We start from the raw sequence: 6423 nt of genomic DNA, 5'->3' as shown, positions 1-6423 counted from the left end.
GTCTTAAGTTGAAAAAGTATTTGTAATGTCTTAGTTGCTCTTGTCAAAGTTTTAAATTAGGCACTTTTTCAAATATTTCATCTAAATGCAACTAAATGCCATGATGCAACTATTATATACATCGTAATGCAAGTGATTCTACCAACTAATATGACATATAAACTAAATGCAAGTCCTAAGTTCACATTGTTATACCGCATCAATCAAAATAAAGCCACATAGTCATTAAGATAAAGGGGAAAAAGGAGATTGGAAAGATCATACCATGCGGTCTTCAATATCCTCATATCTCGGATGTGGCGTAGTCGATCAATGTGAACAAGGATAGAAAAAACACAATATATACAATAATATATACTTGACTACACTACAAAGGAGAATAACATGTTTTTGGTTTTTCAATTTTCAAATTTTTATGGTTTTTTCGAAATTTTTCAATTTTTTTGGATTTTTTGAATAAAAGTTAAGTTAGAATTCCTCATCCTCACACTAATATGGGCATTGTCCTCAATGGCTAAAATGATGGGAAATTATGCAAACATGATGCATGAATTCTATACTAAATGCAAGCTACACTAATCTACACTACATGATGCATGGTTTTTGTTTATGACGGAGAGGATAATTTAGATTACCTCCCGTTGTGTATGTATGTACTTCCCCAAACCGAGTTAGACATTATTGCAAATGTCCTAAGGTTGGGTGTAGTTCATGCACACACTATGCAATGCATGAAACTAAACTTGTCATTTTGGATTTTTAAAAAGTGGGAACAATAAAATGAGAACACCTCAATGGGGCCGAGGTGTTAGTCCTCTATGGTGCTAGGACTACTCCAACAATGATCAGGATTAATAAAATACAACAAAGAGAGAAGTAGACAAACCTCAAGAGGGTAGGAGCTTCCATAGTTTGCTAATCTTCCATTATATCATCACTATCATCATCTTCCTTACTAGAAGTGGACTCATCACCACTTCCCTCTTCACTTTCTTGTTCACCTTTCTCATCATCCTCTTCTCCTTCTTTAGGCATCTCCGGATAATTCGAAAGTTGAGCAATTTCTGGAGTGGTAGATGTTGTTGCTTCCATGGGAGGTTGTTGTTGTTGCACCTCCAAGTTTGGGCTAGCTACCACCATAGCCAATGCTATCTTTGCTTGAAGACTCTTTTGTCTTGATGAGAGTGCCTGCCTTTGGTGCCTTTGCCTTTGTTGCTCCCTTTGTCTTTGTTGCTCCCTTTGTCTTTGCCATTGATGAATAAACCAAGAAAAGTGAAAAATCTTCAATTTCTAGTGCACCCAAATCGATTTAAAGATGGAAGGCTTGGCCTTTATGAATTCAAAAATCGACTCAAAGGTTGAAGATTTTGTGCTTGGTTTTGATTGTTGTTGAAAGAGGAGTGATTAATTTGTTGTTAAAAGGATGTTTTGATTTGATTTTGGTGAATGTTGTTGGGGAATCTTGTTTTTGTAATGGAGAGGATGAGGGTTTTGGAGTTATGGGGTTTATGGGTAGTGTTTTGAATGAAGGAATGAGGAAATGAATGTGGGATGGGGTTTATAATAAACTCGAAAAATTTGAAATGCAGGGGGAAGACGGGCGGCTTTCCTTCGGGACACCCGGATTCTGTCTGGATGGGCTTCAGAATTCTCGCCTAAAGACGGGCGGATTTGAAACAAAGATGGGCGGATTTGAAAAAATGGGACGGGCGGATTTCAGAGAAGACGGGCGGATTCCTTTCCAGGGATTTTTCTTGTTTTCCTCAGCCAAAAAGACGGGCGTCTTCTATTCAGGACGGGCGTCTTTATGAAGATGGGCGGATTCCACTGCAGGAGCCTGGATTCGCTAACAGTAAAAAAATTTCAGAAATTCAGCTCAGAAGGACGGGCGTCTTTTGCCCAATATGCCCGGATTGTCTGAAGACGGGCGGATTCTCTTGAAACCGCTCGGGTTCTACCCATTTTACCCGGATTCAGTTCCATCCGTGTACCTTGCATATCCCTCGTCAATTTTCATTCTTCGAAATCTCGTGTTTTTCATTGTGGGGGACTACTAAGGCATGAATAGCCTAAGCAATTGCTATCCCCACACTAAGCTAAAGCACTACACATTAATTGAAATTATTAGTCCCTCCCTCACTTCTCTCAAACATGATAATCATCTTTATCAAGGCATAAAAAAAAATCCAAAAATGACAAAAATTGCAAATTAAGAATTTAAAATGCGAGTTAGGGAGTTAGTAATATTTACAAATGGTGGTTTAAGGAGGACTCCACCAAACTCTCATTCTTGATGAGATGTCAAGGGGGCATGTCCAAGGTGTTGTTGATGTTGCTCAACACCTTGAAAAAGTAATCAAAAGCTTGTTCATTGTCGTGATAAAGTTCTTCAATAGATCTTTGCCCTTGTTGTTGGTCTTGATCGATAGCATTACCAATGTAGGGATTGAAAATCCCTTCAAACTCATCGTCCCAAAGTCCACAAACTTCATCCACTTGATCACTAAAGATCTCTTGAGTTGATAGAGACAACTCTCCCAATTTCTTGTTTTGGCCAATGAGGCCATCTTCTTCATTGCTTGATTTTGGTGAGCTTCGCAAGCTCTCTTTGTTACAATTACTTTGTTCTTTGAATGGAGCATCTTCAATTTTCTTCTTCCATTAGAGTTCCGACTTCTTCCTATCATCCTTCCGGCTATAATGATCGATCATAAAACATGGTTCATGTAAATGGGGAGCTCTCATAGTCTTGACAAGATTGAAAGTTATACTCTCATATCCCACATCTAGAGTGAGCTCTCCATGTTTCACATCAATCACCGCACCCGCGGTGTGTAAGAAAGGTCTTCCTAGAATGATTGGAATGTTGGAATCTTCTTCTATATCAACAATGACAAAGTCCACTGGGATGAAAAATTTCCCAATTAAATGACGGAACATCTTCCCATATCCCTAATGGTGTCTTCGTCAATCTATCGGCCATTTGGAGTGTGATATTGGTGCATTTAAGCTCTCCCATCCCCAACCTTTTACTCACCGAGTACGGCATAACACTCACACTAGCCCCTAGATCACATAAGGCTTTGTTGATCGTGGTGTCGCCAATGGTACACGGTATTGAGAAGCTTCCCGGAGCCTTGAGTTTTGGAGGTGAACTCCCTTGAAGTATTGCACTACTCACCTTAGTGAAGGCGATAGTCTCAAGCTTCCGGATCGATTTCTTCTATGTGAGGATGTCTTTCATGTATTTCGCATAGGCCGGCACGTGATTGATTAATTCCGTGAAAGGAATTGAGACTTCCAAATTCTTCACAATTTCCATAAACTTTCCAAGTTGGTCATCAAATTTGGGCTTGGCTTGATGACTTGGAAAAGGAAGTCTAATCATAATGGGCTCCTTCTCCTTGACCTTGTCGTCATTTTTATTTGAAATTTCTTCCTTTGAAGATTCTCCATCTTTGGAGTTTTGCACAATTTCTCCCTTATCACTAGCTTCCACAACTTCATCCTCAACTTTCTTCTTCGGTGCTTCATACCTTGTACCACTTCTCAAGTGAATGGCACTAACCGTTTCATGTCTTGGGGGATTACTTTGAGGTGGTAATTTCCCCTTTTGTCTTTGTGAGCTTGAAGATGCTAGTTGAGTTAATTGGGTTTCCAAAATTTTGGTGTGAGCTAGGATGTTGTTGATGGTGGTTTCCTTTGCTTGACTATCTTTTTGCATTTGAGTGAAAAATTCTTGTTGATTCTTTTGCATTTGATGGACCGCTTTTTGAACATCAAAACCTTGGTCATTTTGTTGATTGTATGGATTTTGATTTTGGTAACCTTGGCTTTGGTTGTAAAAGGGTCTTTGATTTTGGTTTCTCATGGGAGGTGGGGTGTATGTTGTTTGAGGGTTTTGAATATTTTGGCTTTTGTATGAGAGATTTGGATGAAATTTGGTGTTTTCATTATAATAGTTGGAATAAGGGGTACCACTCTTGTATGCTTGGAAAGCATTCACTTGTTCATTTGTTCCCCTACATTCACTTGAGTCATGTCCCAAAGTTCCACAATTCTCACATATCCCACTTGGGATTGATGAGGATGCCGTCATGGCATTAACATGATGCTTTGGTGATTTCGAGGCTTCTTCAAGTATAGACATAGCTTTTTCAAACTTCAAATTGATGGTATCAATGTGAGCACTAAGTTGAGCACCCAATTGAGTAACGGAGTCCACTTCATGCTTTTCTCCTCTAGTAGCCTTGCGAGGTCTACTATATTGTGAGTTATGGACCGCCATTTCCTCAATTTTGTTCCAAGTTTGATTGTCATCAACTTCGGTGAACATTCCATTTGATCCCATGTTGAGAATGTTCCTTGAATCTTCATATAGACCGTTCTAAAATTGTTGTACCAAGAACCACTCGCTAAGTCCATGGTGAGGACATGAGCGACAAATTCCCTTGAACCGCTCCCAAGCTTCATACAAAGATTCTTCATCCCTTTGCTTAAAACCCGTAATTTGAGCTCTTAGCATGTTAGTCTTTTCCGGTGGGTAGTTTTTTTTGTAGAAAGCTAGAGCCAACTTTTTCCAAGAATCAATTCCGAGAGTGGCCTTATCAAGGCCCTTCAACCATTGTTTCCCGATGCCAATTAGAGAAAAAGGAAATAAGACCCATCGAATTTGGTCTTGAGTTACACCGGTTTGAGAAATCGCATCACAATAGTCACAAAAGGTCTTCATATGAGAATGAGGGTCTTCACTAGGCATCCCCCCAAATTGGCTCCTTTCGACTAATTGGATAAATGCGGATTTGGCAATGAAATTTCCGGTTAGATGTTGTGGTGTGGGAGTACCATTGGGTAGGTTCTCCTCGGTGGGTACAGAATGTGATGAAAACTTAGGCATTGTGGGTGTATTTTGTGTTGGGTTCTCCTCACCTTCTCTTGTAAAAGGGTTGATGAACTCAATAGTTGGTTGAATATCTACAACCTCACTAATACCTCTCAAATTTCTCCTAGCAAGTCTTCTATTGGTTGTCAAAGTTCTTTCAATTTCACGATCAAAAGGTAACAAATCACCTTGTGACCTTCTAGACATGCAAAATATCAAACAACTCGAAAACAATTAGAACAAACCTTGAGGAGTTTTACTTCCTCAAGGCAAAGAAAGACACAACTAATAACAATATAAGAAAATCTAAATCAAGATAACACCGTCCCCGGCAACGGCGCCATTTTTGGTCGGACTATTTCGGATGGTATATTCTATTTTTCGGAACAATTGTCGTTGGAAGCACCTAGACCAAAACACAATTTATAACTTCAAAAACAACTCTACAATAAGTAAAGAGGCAAGTAAAGGTCGGATCCCAAGGGACGGGAATTGAGATGAGATTTCTATTGAAACTAGTGGTGACTTAGGGGTGTCACAATTTGGGTTGATGTAGAAGGTCACTAAACTAAATAGCAATGAAAGTAAATAATCAAGATGAATTGAGAGGGTTGTAAACAATTGATAAAAAGCACTAGGGTGTCATGGGGTCATAGGGGATTCATGAGAATTGATCATACAAACATGTTCTCAAATTATAAGCAAGCAATTATTGTTGTGATGGATTGAGTTGGGTTATATCTTACAATCCTAGGAAAGTTTGGGTCCCGGAGCCGAATCGATTAGATTGTACAACACCTACAAGTCGACTTAGTCTTCCCTACTCAACAACATCCATGGTCTAATGAGACTCGAGTTGGTTTATGTCTTACAAGTGTCATTGAAAAGATAGGTGATGGGTAAAAAATGCAAGGATTCATAGGCTCACATTTCATCAAACATAACATGTGCATGAGTTGAGATCAAAACAAGCAAGCAAATAAACCATGAAAGCATATTAATTTAAGCATGAATCATTCCCCATGTTGGTTTCCCCTAATTACCCATTAACCCTAGCTATGGAACTACTCACTCATTATCATGTTGAACATGCTAGCAAGGTTGTCAATCATACCAACAAAGTGAAACATGATGAACAAATGAAAGTAATTAGCAATAATTAAAAAGGGATTAAGAGAATTATACCTACTAATGATTCCAATAATAAAGCAAAGAATAATAGAAGTACTTGATGCTTGATTGAGAGGTTGTCAATCTCCCAATAATAACCCAAATAATCTTCAATTACCCAAAATAAAGGATGAACAAAAGAGAGATTAAGGAAATAAAACTTGTATTAAAACTTGATTAATTGTTGATTCCAAAACTAAAGAGAGATTTGATTGATATTAACTACTCTAAGATTTGATAAGAAGAACATGCTCTTCTAATTAGACTAATGGGGTATTTATAGTGGAAATTAGGTGGATGCATTAGGGTTAACTAAGGGCTTAAATGACGATTAAGTCCCTACTTAGGGAAACGCCGGTATTTTCTGAAGG

The 6423-nt window shown here is 38.6% G+C and overlaps 1 non-coding gene across 1 annotated transcript; it reads left to right on the top strand.

Moving 5' to 3' along the window:
- Positions 1–4418: 4418 nt before the first annotated feature.
- LOC141636915 (small nucleolar RNA R71) lies at positions 4419–4525 on the top strand. The gene has a single exon (XR_012541482.1). It is a non-coding gene; the product is annotated as a small nucleolar RNA R71 (small nucleolar RNA).
- The last annotated feature ends 1898 nt before the right edge of the window (positions 4526–6423 follow it).

This window comes from Silene latifolia, chromosome Y (assembly GCF_048544455.1).
Source record: "Silene latifolia isolate original U9 population chromosome Y, ASM4854445v1, whole genome shotgun sequence".
NCBI lineage: Eukaryota > Viridiplantae > Streptophyta > Magnoliopsida > Caryophyllales > Caryophyllaceae > Silene > Silene latifolia.
The sequence above is the reverse complement of the archived record's forward strand: the minus strand, read 5'-3'. Positions and strand labels throughout refer to the sequence as shown.